This window comes from Mauremys reevesii, linkage group 3, assembly GCF_016161935.1.
Source record: "Mauremys reevesii isolate NIE-2019 linkage group 3, ASM1616193v1, whole genome shotgun sequence".
In the NCBI taxonomy this organism is placed as follows: Eukaryota; Metazoa; Chordata; order Testudines; family Geoemydidae; genus Mauremys; species Mauremys reevesii.
Window position 1 is genome coordinate 207,167,515 of NC_052625.1, and position 13,195 is coordinate 207,180,709.

The following is a 13,195-nucleotide window of genomic DNA, read 5'->3' on the forward strand; positions in this document are numbered from 1 at the left end:
GAAAACATGTTGGCTACGGGATCGAACATCAGCTCCTGGCTGGCAGCCCCAGCTCCTGGGCCCTGCTGGGCCCTACACCTGAGAGCTGTTCAGAGCGTGGCCCAGCTGCCATCGCCACCTCGCCTGGTGCCAGCAGCACAGCCCCCTCCCCGTGTCTCCTGCCCCCTCCCCGTGTCTCCTGTCCTGTCCCACCTGTCGTCTCGCTGGCCCAGCTTTGGCTTCCCCCCCTCCCCCCACCCAGCTACTGGGCGTGGGGCATAGTCGGCCATCGCCCGCCGCAGGGCTGGAGCCTGTGGCCAGCAGGAGGCAGGTTGAGGCGGGGCCATGACCAGCCCGGCGCTGGGCAAATTTCCGGCTCTCGGCTGGGCCTAGGTTTGTCCTGCACCGAGGCTGCCGGGCGAGTCCCCAGCAGAGCCAGACGCCGCATTGCCCCGTCGCTGGGCTCTACTCGGCCCGGGCAGCTTTGGCTTGTGTGTGCAAGGAGACGGGGTCGGGCTGTAACTCCAGCCCCAGCCCCTGCCCAGCTCGGCTGCCACCTTCTCTGTGCCCCAGAGCGGGCGTGAGCGGCTCCCAGGCCATCTGGGGCCTTGTGCACCTGCCCCCAGCCCAGGGCAGGGCCGGGGGGCACTGAAAGCCTCACTTCAGACAGTGCAAAGCCAGTCGCTGGGGCCCACCCGCTGTTCATTAATCAGAGGTCGTTAGGGGCAGGGTACCTGGATACGGAGCTCTGAGCCTTGTTCCCCCCAGGACAGGGCTGGACAGGGGCTGGGTCACATTAACACCTTGGACCCCTTTATTCCACCTCAATTAATACAACAACCCCCCTACTCATAGGACACCCCCACAGCCCCCCATCCCCGCCAGCCCTCCTCCTCATAGGACATCCTCTAGGCCCCTCTGCCAGCACCCCCTCCTCACAGGACATTCCCTAGCCCCCCCCCAGGACCCCCTCCTCACAGGACATCCCCTGGGGTCCCTGCCAGCACCCCCTCCTCACAGGACATCCCCTAGCCCCCCCCCAGGACCCCTGTGACAGAGCGATTCTGGCGGGACCCAACTGAGAGTGCCAATTCAGGACCAATTGCTCAAACAGGGCAGTCACAGCCCTAGGCTGGGGTTTTTCCACCTCTAAGGCAAACCAAACCAGCCAGACAAAAAGGACTTCGGTCTCACCCCACTGGCTAACCACAAGTCACACAAGCAATTTCCTTAGACACCCCAGTTTCCCAGTATCACCACCAGTCCCACACGTCCTGGGGATGAATGGTTATGAAAACCAACACCCCAATAAAAGAAAAAGGTTCTCTCGATCCCAAAGGACCAAGCCCCAGCCCCAGGTCAATATACACATCAGATCTTACCCACAAATCACGCTGTTGCCAATCCTTTAGAATCTAAAATCTAAAGGTTTATTTACAAAGGGAAAAAGGTAGAGATGAGAGGTAGAATTGGTTAAATGGAATCAATTCCATACAGTAATGGCAAAGTTCTTAGTTCAGGCTTGCAGCAGTGCTGGAGTAAACTGCAGGTTTAAATTGAGTCTCTGGAATACATCCCCCGCTGGGATGGGTCTTTCAGTCCCCTGTGTAAAGCTTCAGTTTGTGGCAAAGTTCCTCCAGAGGTCTGAAGCAGGATTGAAGACCAGATGGAGATGAGGCATTAGCCTTATATAGACTTTTCCAGGTGTAAGAATCCCTTTGTCTTCACTGTGGAAATTTACAGCAAAATGGAGCCTGGAGTCACATGGGCCAGTCCCTGCACTTTGCTGAGTCACAAGGCGTGTCTGCCTTCTCTCCATGGGTCCATTGTGTAGCCGATGGCCCTTAATGGGCCATCAAGCCAGCTATGCCGGGCTAACATCAGCTTGTCTGGGACACTTCCCAGAGGCAGAGCATAATACAAAATATAGACATTACAGAGCCAATACTTATAACTTCAACTACAAAATGATACACAGACATACAGACAGCATAATCATAACCAGCAACCCAGGCCTGGTCTACACTAGGACTTTAATTCGAATTTATCAGCGTTAATTCGAACTAACCGCTCAACCGTCCACACCAGGAAGCCATTTAATTCGAACTAGAGGGCTCTTTAGTTCGAATTTGGTACTCCACCCGGCAGGTGGAGTAACGCTAAGTCGCACTTGCTAGCTCGAATTAGGCTTGGTGTGGATGCTAATCGAACTTAGCAGCTCCGGGAGCTATCCCACACTGCACCACTCTGTTGACGCTCTGGACAGCAGTCCGAGCTTGGATTCTCTGGCCAGCCACACAGGAAATGACCCGCGAAAATTTGAATTCATTTTCCTGTCTGGGCGGTTTGAATCTGACGTTCTGGTTGCACATCGGGGCGAGCTCCGCAGCACCTGCAACGATGCAGAGCTCTCCAGCAGAGGAGTCCGGGCAATCCCAGAATAGAAAGAGGTCCCCAGCATGGACTGACCGGGAAGTCCAGGATCTGATCGCTGTGTGGGGCGAGGAGTCTGTGCTCTCGGAGCTGCGCTCCAACAAGCGGAACGCGAAGACCTTCGAGAAGATCTTTAAAGCCATGAAAGACAAAGGATACAGCCGGGATGCGATGCAGTGCCGCGTGAAAGTGAAGGACCTAAGACAAGGGTATCAAAAAGTCAGAGCGGCAAACGGACGCTCCGGAGCCCAGCCCCAGACATGCCGCTTCTACGAGGCACTGCATGCCATTCTAGGTGGGTCTGCCACCAGTGCCCCACCAGTGACGGTGGACTCCGAGGACGGAATAGTGTACCGGGACAGTTCCCCCTCCCTGTTCGCCGATGGGGAAGATGAGGAAGGGTCTTTTGAGGACGGCGCAGGCGACATCGAACCCACTCCCGCTTTCCCTGACAGCCAGGATCTCTTCATCACCCTCACAGAGATCCCCTACCAACCGTCCCCGCCCGTTAACCCGGACTCGGAATCAGGGGAAGGATCAGGCGGTAAGTGCTACAAACAGGGAAACATTTATTTTTTTAAGAAACAGGGATTTATATAAAAAATAGAAATACTATATAAACATTTTTAAATATGAAACTAAACAAACAGCAGGTCTACACAAACAGCAATGGAGCAATAGTCCTCTGGGGATATTTCAAAAAAGCTCTCAGAGAGCAGCTGGAAAAGCCTCAGCAAGAGGTTTCTTGGGAGAGGTGCTTTATTGGGTGCTCCGTTGAAGCACACTCTTCCGCGCCATGCCATCCTCAGGTAGAGGGGGACCATCGCCTCTACGAGCATGGCAGCGTAGGGTCCTGGTCTGTGCAGGGCTTCTATTAACATCCGCTCTCTCTGTGTGCGCCTGACACGCCTCAGGGTGATGTCGTTGTGGAAGTGCTGCATCTAATTAGTGGAATTAGTGTACTGTTACTATTGTGCATGGTAGACTTTTACTTTGCATAAGAATGACCCTCGCTTAACAGTTTTACTTTGCATAAGAATGACCCTCGCTTAACAGAGTTTTACTTTGCATAAGAATGACCCTCGCTTAACAGCCACGTGTTGCAGGCCTCAGAGGAAAAGCATACAGGGGTCTTTCGCGGTCACTGGCGGGAGATGCCGCATAACGCTCATCTTTTCTGCTTTGCACATTGCCTCCAGCAGGAGAGCACAGCTAAGCACTATCTGATAAGCAGTCTGTACTGTAAGGCTTACCAGGACTTTGTGCAAGAGGGATGCAGCTGTCTCTCCTCGCTTGTGCGCTATCCAGTGCAATCGCGCCGCCAATGAGAGCGTATTCCGAAATCTCGGACTAGTTCCGAGATCTCCTGAGACTTGGTTCCCTGTTTGGTCTTCTTAACTGAAAATGACTAGACTGTGTTTACTGTTGGCAAACATGTATTTGTTCAAGGAAATCACCTACTTTTTCGCATCACACAGCTTGGCTCCTTCACGGACTGCCCGCCATCCCCTGCAGAGGCTGGCTCAGATTAGACGCCGAAAGAAAAAGACAAGGGACGACATGTTCCAGGAACTGATGGCCAGCTCCAGAGCGGAGGCGGCAGAGCAGAGACAGTCGAGGGAGAGCCTGTGTCAGCAGCATCGCACACACCTGGAACGGGAGGATAGGTGGCGGCAGGAAGACCAGCAGGCGACTCAAACGCTGCTTGGTCTAATGAGGGAGCAAACGGACACGCTCCGGCGCCTTGTAGATGTTCTGCAAGACCACAGGCAGGAGGAGAGAGCCCCCCTGCAGTGCATCTGCAACCGCCCTCCAATGCCAAGAAGTCCTGTCCCCCCCTCACCCAAAGTGACAAGAAGGAGGGGCGGTAGGGGCCGTGAGAACTGTCCCTGCACCGCAGCAGAGCGCTAATGTACAAGACACCTCTCGCGCTGTAAATTTGTAGAAGTTCTTCCCTTACAGGATCACCCAGTCCCAAATCCAAGTTTCAACCCCCCACTGTGTATAACATTATTAAAAGCGGTTTGCTGTTACTCTCTGTTTCCGTCACGTTTCTCGTGTCAGAAGACTTTGTGGGGGGGGGGGATTTTTAATTACAGTGCATAGCCCACATTACCAGGGTACAGACTTGGGGGCAGGGTCAACTGCAGGGCACACACAGACTGCAGTCACTAGGCACCAGGGACAGTCTGTGTGGTGTATGCTGCCCCGGGTCTTTCCTTGATGTGTAGGGTCCTGGTGCCTGACATCCCCGAATGTAAAGGCAGGCTTCCCTTCACATGCATTTGGACTGTAGTCACGATCCTCCCCGGTGCCCCGAGCCCCAAAAAGAGACCTCATCCAGGGGCAGATACTCACCCTTCCCCCACACCCCTCACCCCTTCCAACGCCCAAACCCACAGCCGTCATGGTAACCCCTATCCAAGGACGGCACCCTCGCCCTTCCTGCAAACCCACCCATCAGTGCACACCTTAACCAGCACAGAATGCTTCCATGTTTCAACGAAGAAACAGAAATGCAAAGTCAACGAAAGATTTATTATTAATTACTAAAACATGTCCTTAGTTTTAAAACGTCCTTGGGAAGTGGGGAAAACTTGGTTTATGATCAGGCTCTCTTAAAATCAAGTGGACAGTCACAGGTTACCCTGCTCTGCGAGGAAACTCGCTTTCAAAGCCTCCCTGATGCATATCGCTTCCCGCTGGGATATTCTCTCAGCACGGGTGTCTGGCTGATCATAAACAGCAGCCAGGCGATTTGCCTCAACCTCCCAAGCGGCCAAAAAGGTCTCGCCCTTGCTCTCACAGAGATTGTGGAGCACACAGCAAGCAGCAATAACTACAGGGATATTCTTTTCGCTGATGTCCGAGCGAGTCAGTAAGGTCCGCCATCTCCCCTTGAGACGTCCGAAAGCACACTCCACCACCATTCTGCACTTGCTCAGCCGGTAGTTGAAGAGTTCCTTTTCAGTGTCCAAGGCGCCTGTATAGGGCTTCATGAGCCAGGGCATTAGCGGGTAGGCCGGGTCCCCGAGGATCACTGTAGGCATCTGCACATCCCCAACCGTTATTTTGTGGTCCGGGAAGAAAGTGCCTGCCTGGAGGCGTCTAAACAGACCAGAGTTCCTGAACACACGCGCGTCATGAACCTTGCCCGCCCACCCGACGTTGATGTTGGTAAAACGTCCCCTATGGTCCACCACAGCTTGCAGCACCATTGAAAAGTAGCCCTTTCGGTTAATGTACTCGCTGGCCTGGTGGGCTGGTGCCAGGATAGGGATGTGAGTCCCATCTATAGCCCCACCGCAGTTTGGGAATCCCATCGCGGCGAAGCCATCTATGATGACCTGGACATTTCTGACAGTCACTACCTTTGAGAGCAGTTGCTCAACGATTGCGTGGGCTACTTGAATGACAGCAATCCCCACGGTAGATTTGCCCACGCCAAAGTGGTTCGCTACTGTGACGTTATTGATATAAATGGGGACCATATAGAACATGGGTTGCAACCAAGGTCCTGTAGTGGCACCAAATCCTAAGTAAAGGGGGTCATATAAGGTGTCTAAGACCAGGTTATGGGTTGCTGGTTATAATTATGCTGTCTGTATGTCTGTATCATTTTTAGTTGAAGTTATGAATGTTGGCTCCATGCTGTCAGTATTTCAAGTTTGTGCTGTGCTTCTGGGGGAAGCCTCCCAGACAAGCTGGTGTTAGCTCTGCCTAGCCTGTTTGATGGCCCATTAAGGACCATTAAGGACACAATGGACCCATGGAGAGAAGGCAGACACGCCTTGTGACTCAGCAAAGTATGCAGGGACTGGCCCATGTGACTCCAGACTCCATATTTTGCTGTAAAATTCCACAGTGAAGACAAAGGGATTCTTACACCTGGAAAAGTCTATATAAGCCTAATGCCTCATCTCCATCTGGTCTTCAATCCTGCTTCTGACCTCTGGAGGGACTTTGCTACAAACTGAAGCTCTGCACAAAGGACTGAAGGACCCATCCCAGTGGGGGATGTTTTCCAGAGACTCAATTTGAACCTGCAGTTTATGCCATCACTGCTGCAAGCCTGAACTAAGAACTTTGCCATTACTGTATGTAGTTGATTGCATTTAACCAATTCTACCTCTCATCTCTACCTTTTTCCCTTTGTAAATAAACCTTTAGATTTTAGATTCTAAAGGATTGGCAACAGCGTGATTTGTGGGTAAGATCTGATGTGTATATTGACCTGGGTCTGGGGCTTGGTCCTTTGGGATCGAGGGAACCTTTTTCTTTTATTGGGGTGTTGGTTTTCATAACCATTTATCCCCAGGACGAGTGCACTGGTGGTGATGCTGGGAGACTGGAGTGTCTAAGGAAATTGCTTGTGTGACTTGTGGTTAGCCAGTGGGGTGAGACCAAAGTCCTTTTTGTCTGGCTGGTTTGGTTTGCCTTAGAGGCGGAAAAACCCCAGCCTAGGGCTGTAACTGCCCTGTTTGAGCAATTGGTCCTGATTTGGCACTCTCAGTTGGGTCCCGCCAGAATCGCTCCGTCACAGTGGCGTAGTCGGCAGGATCCACAGAACCAGGTCAATTAAGCTTTGGGTCAGAACCCCACGCTATCCAAATTTTAACTTTGGGATTGAGAGTTTGGTTGGTTAAAGATCAGTGACTATGAGACAGAGAGCATCAGGAAAAGCAAGGAAACTGCAAGCCTTGAGAGACAGCCTGCAGTTTGATTATGAGCAAGAACTGGCAGAAATTCGAATGGAGAAAGAGGCTGATGAGAGAAAGAAAGAAGTTGCTAAGAGAGAAGAAAAAGCTCGTAAGAGGCGTCTGGAGCTGCTGGCTGCTGAGGAGAAAACTCGACAGATGCAACAGGAGACAGCTAGACTCCAACTCCAAGTCAAAAAAGCAATGGAAGAACAGCAGAGACTGTATCCTCTTGAAAGTCCAGTTTGTAACAATGTTGGTATGTTGTATAACTCTGAGCAGTTGTCTGGGGGTAACCAAATGTACCCCAACAATGCCACCTTTTATGTCAATGCTGTTACTGTGTGTTCAGTAGGGGGTGGCCCCATAAATTGTGCCAGTGCTATGTATGAGAGTGTAAAAGTCAATGGTAAAAGCTGTTTAGGGCAAATTATGGCTTCTAACATCACTCTTGTTAGAGCAGATCTGGTCAAAGAGGAAGATTATTTACCAAATCAGAGTGTGAATGTTGTGATCCTCTGTGAGTTTACTGTCCTTGTGCCTTTAGCCAGAATCCACCTTGAGTGGAATGGGGCTCAGCATGAAGTGATAGCTGGCGTCAGAAAGTTATTGCCTAAAGATCTTTTAATTGGGGAAAATGTTAAAGATTTGTTCAGTCCAGGTAGCCAGTCACAGGAGAGGAATGATCTTAAACCTGTGTCTATTGTGGGCAATGATTTGCCTGAGGTGGGTTGCTCCAAAGGTTTGTCTGTGCCAAGAAGCAGTGTGTCTGTAAATGAAGTTTCTGAATGTCTGTCTAATGTCTCAGAAGTGAATCTGGAGTTAAATCAAGAGCAGAAAGATCTCATTGGGGAGGAAAATGTTTCTCAGGTTAAATCCCTAACTAAGGAAGGAGAGGGTAAATTTGTAATGGGTAATGGATTGGTGGCTAGTGCAGCTTGTAGAAGTAAACCTGAAATGGGTAACTGTGATTTGCTAAAAGTAGCTCAGTGTAGTGAAAAGAGCAGCAGCTTATCTGTTGGGAGAGGCAATGTGCCTGGTAGGGAAAGTTTGAAGGAGCCTAGGCAGCCTTGTGAGCTAATGGCTTTGTCTAATCAGCAGTTTGGGAAGGGAGGGATAGTGGAAGATGAGTGTCCCTGTCCCTTACCTGTTTCCTGTGTGGAGAAATGTGACAGTGAAGGGAATGTGCCTGTCTCTGTCAGGGGTATTGACTTGCCTATGAAGGGAGCTACCTCGGTCTCCAAGCAGTTGTCTGTGAACAGCCCTGTGTGCTGGGACAAGGGAAATGAGGTCCCAAGCTGTGTGTCTGGTGAAGGAGAATGTGTCTCCGGCTCTTCTGTGTCTGTGGAGCAGACAGAAGGGGCCTGTCAGCCTGTAATGGTTGAGGGTGATTCAGTTGTCTCGAAGTTGGTTATAAATACAGCTAAAGCCCAGGAAGGGAATGGTCCTGAGTTTGTGTCTGCTGGGGGGAATGGCACTGTGACTAGGTTGCATCCAGTTAGTGTCATAGCAAAATCCCAGAGAACAGACAATTCTGGTGCTTGTAGTTTGCCAGTTGCTAATGTGTGGTTGGAAAAGGGTGCAGCAACTCTGTCTAATCAGGGTGATACCCCAGCCAGGGCACAAGGAGAGCATAAAGGTGATTTAATTGTGTTACCGACTGACAGTTTGACAACTTGTAGCAAGAAGGAAAAGATTCCTGAACTTGTTCATGGCCAAGGGAAGGAGAGTGCTTCTGACCTGTTATCTAGAAAGTCTGTAGCATCTGTGGTTGCTCAGGGAAGTGTTCCTTTAGAGCAAGCCCTAGGTGAAGAGGGGAAGGGCAGAATTCCTGAGAGGGGTGAATTGCTGCTTAGAGAAGCTCCTAGGGAAAGGAATCCTCATGGTAGCCTGTGCAAGCAGTTTACTGCAACTGAAGGGTGTAAAAGTGATTTAATCAAGAAAGTTTCAGTTCCTAACAGCCAGAAATTTTCTGTTGTGAATGGATCCACTGACTTTCCTTTTGAGAGATCCAGTGTGGGCAGCTTTGAAAAGGTCTCAGGTGGAGTAGAAGCTGTTAAGGAAGTTGAGCAGCCCTATAACCACCTGGCTGTGTGTGGCCAGCTTGTTGGTGGGGAGACAATGCTGTTGGGACAGGAATGTCTCCATGCTGAATCTGTAAGTGAGCAGTCTGTGCTTCAGGATCTGAGGACAGATTCAGTTACTGGTGTTTCAGGGCAGAACAGTTGTATGGCTAAATGCTTGAGGAGGCAGGGGAGAGCAAGCCAGCTCTCACCCTCAGACTCTTTGGATTTGTGTGGTATCTCTGTAAGACAAAGTCCAGCCGTGGAATCCATAGCAGCTAAGAAGTTAAAAGCGAGTGTCTGTGTTGATGCGAATTACTTGGCTGGCAGGGAGAAGAAAGACTTGCTAATAGCTGTTAGCACAGAGGGCCCACCCCATCAGCCAGTGATCTCTGTTAAGCAAGAGAAATCAGGGTTTAGTCCCGAAGAACAAGAAGGAAAGAGAAGACTGAATTTTGCAAAGGGAACCCACAGGTTAACCCTAAAATGCCCAAATTCCAATGGTATTGAGCCAAGGGTGTGGCATGACAAACATGATTGTAAATGGACACTTGCAATGAATTTGTTGTTATTGCTAATGCTAATTTTTGTAACTAATGTGTTGCTATGGCCAAGAACTGTAACAATGTACAATGTGCCTAATCTTTTGGAAAATCCCTTAAACATGTTGAAAGGAATACATGAAAACACACTTTATGTTAAAGGGCCTTGCTATACTGATGTTTCACAGTTAATGCATGTAAACAGTGTTGGAACTTTTCACAGGGGAAAATACATTCCAGACCTGATGTGCTGTATGAGAGGGGAAACTGAGGCACACTACCATATTGCTTTCATGGCTAAATGCCAAGATTCCGGTACTATGAACAACCTCAATATCTACATTGGTTTAATGTTATTTGGGTTCAAAACATTGGCCAGAACTGGTATGGATAAAGTAGCTATTTTCTTTAGCTCTTGGCAAGATCACATGAAACATACAGGAACCATGCTGCAAAAGCTAACCAAGTTATACCTTGAGTTTGTAAAGAGATCCATTCATGTTATTGAACATGACTTTGATAAACCATTTCGGTTATACCCTGGTACGGCCTCTAGCCCAACACTAGCTGTAGTGAGACAGACCCAAGGAAAGGGGGCTCTTGGGATGCAGTCAGCGATGTTTTGTCATCCCTTCCTGCATCAATTTTGCGTTGGGGGTGTGACGTTATTGATATAAATGGGGACCATATAGAACATGGGTTGCAACCAAGGTCCTGTAGTGGCACCAAATCCTAAGTAAAGGGGGTCATATAAGGTGTCTAAGACCAGGTTATGGGTTGCTGGTTATAATTATGCTGTCTGTATGTCTGTATCATTTTTAGTTGAAGTTATGAATGTTGGCTCCATGCTGTCAGTATTTCAAGTTTGTGCTGTGCTTCTGGGGGAAGCCTCCCAGACAAGCTGGTGTTAGCTCTGCCTAGCCTGTTTGATGGCCCATTAAGGACCATTAAGGACACAATGGACCCATGGAGAGAAGGCAGACACGCCTTGTGACTCAGCAAAGTATGCAGGGACTGGCCCATGTGACTCCAGACTCCATATTTTGCTGTAAAATTCCACAGTGAAGACAAAGGGATTCTTACACCTGGAAAAGTCTATATAAGCCTAATGCCTCATTTCCATCTGGTCTTCAATCCTGCTTCTGACCTCTGGAGGGACTTTGCTACAAACTGAAGCTCTGCACAAAGGACTGAAGGACCCATCCCAGTGGGGGATGTTTTCCAGAGACTCAATTTGAACCTGCAGTTTATGCCATCACTGCTGCAAGCCTGAACTAAGAACTTTGCCATTACTGTATGTAGTTGATTGCATTTAACCAATTCTACCTCTCATCTCTACCTTTTTCCCTTTGTAAATAAACCTTTAGATTTTAGATTCTAAAGGATTGGCAACAGCGTGATTTGTGGGTAAGATCTGATGTGTATATTGACCTGGGTCTGGGGCTTGGTCCTTTGGGATCGAGGGAACCTTTTTCTTTTATTGGGGTGTTGGTTTTCATAACCATTTATCCCCAGGACGAGTGCACTGGTGGTGATGCTGGGAGACTGGAGTGTCTAAGGAAATTGCTTGTGTGACTTGTGGTTAGCCAGTGGGGTGAGACCAAAGTCCTTTTTGTCTGGCTGGTTTGGTTTGCCTTAGAGGCGGAAAAACCCCAGCCTAGGGCTGTAACTGCCCTGTTTGAGCAATTGGTCCTGATTTGGCACTCTCAGTTGGGTCCCGCCAGAATCGCTCCGTCACAGCTACTGACCGGTAGCTGTCTGGCGTGGCAAGTTTCCAGAGGGCTATGGCCACTCGCTTCTGCACACTCAGGGCTGCTCGCATCCGTGTGTCCTGGCGCTTCAGGGCAGGGGACAGCAAGTCACACAGTTCAAGGAAAGTGCCCTTACGCATCCTGAAGTTTCGCAGCCACTCTGTGTCATCCCAGACCTGCAGCACTATGCGGTCCCACCAGTCTGTGCTTGTTTCCCGGGCCCAGAATCGCCGTTCCACACCATGAACTTGACCCATTGCCACCATGATCTCCACTGCCCGGCGTACCCTGCTTTCTGAGAGGTCTGCGCCACTCTCCTCACCGTGCTGCCGGAGCCTCCTCGCCCGGTTTCTCAGCATCTGACTGTGGAAGAGGTGGACGATAACGTGCAAGGAGTTGACAACGGCCATAAGTGCAGCGATGATCGCAGCGGGCTCCATGCTCGCAGTGCTGTGGCGTCCGCGCTGTAACCGACCAGAGAAGGGCGCGAACAGATTTCCCGCCGGCGCTTTCAAGGAAGAGAGGGAGGGCGGGATTGACGGTTCAATGACGACACATTTTTCCCCAGCATGCATTGGGAAATCCACAATTCCAATGGGCAGCGGGGAGTGCGGGAACTGTGGGATAGCTTCCCACAGTGCACCGCTTCCAAAGTCGAAGCTGGCCCCGTGAATGTGGACTCAGAAGTTCGAATTTGTGTATTTAGTATGGATACACAAATTCGACTTATTAAGGTCGAATCCACAAATTCGACTTAAGTAGATTCGAAATAGTCCTGTAGTGTAGACAAGCCCCCAGAACCTGGTCTTAGATACCTTATATGACCCCCTTTACTTAGGATTTGGTGCCACTACAGGACCTTGGTTGCAACCCATGTTCTATATGGTCCCCATTTATATCAATAACGTCACACCCCCAACGCAAAATTGATGCAGGAAGGGATGACAAAACATCGCTGACTGCATCCCAAGAGCCCCCTTTCCTTGGGTCTGTCTCACTACAGCTAGTGTTGGGCTAGAGGCCGTACCAGTGTATAACCGAAATGGTTTATCAAAGTCATGTTCAATAACATGAATGGATCTCTTTACAAACTTAAGGTATAACTTGGTTAGCTTTTGCAGCATGGTTCCTGTATGTTTCATGTGATCTTGCCAAGAGCTAAAGAAAATAGCTACTTTATCCATACCAGCTTTGGCCAATGTTTTGAACCCAATTAACATTAAACCAATGTCAATATTGATGTTGTTCATAGTACAGGACTTTTGGCATTTAGCCATGAAAGCAATATGGTAGTGTGCCTCAGTTTCCCCTTTCATACAGCACATCAGGTCTGGAATGTATTTTCCCCTGTGAAAAGTTCCAACACTGTTTACAGGCATTAACTGTGAAACATCAGTATAGCAAGGCCCTTTCACATAAAGTGTGTTTTCATGTATTCCTTTCAACATGTTCCAGGGATTTTCCAAAAGATTAGGCACATTGTACATTGTTACAGTTCTTGGCCATAGCAACACATTAGTTACAAAATTTAGCATTAGCAATAACAACAAATTGATTGCAAGTGTCCATCTACAAACATGTTTGTCATGCCACACCCTTGGCTCAATACCATTGGAGTTTGGGCCTTTTAGGGTTAACCTGTGGGTTCCCTTTGCAAAATTCAGTCTTCTCTTTCCTTCTTGTTCTTCAGGATTAAACCCTGATTTCTCTTGCTTAACAGAGATCACCGG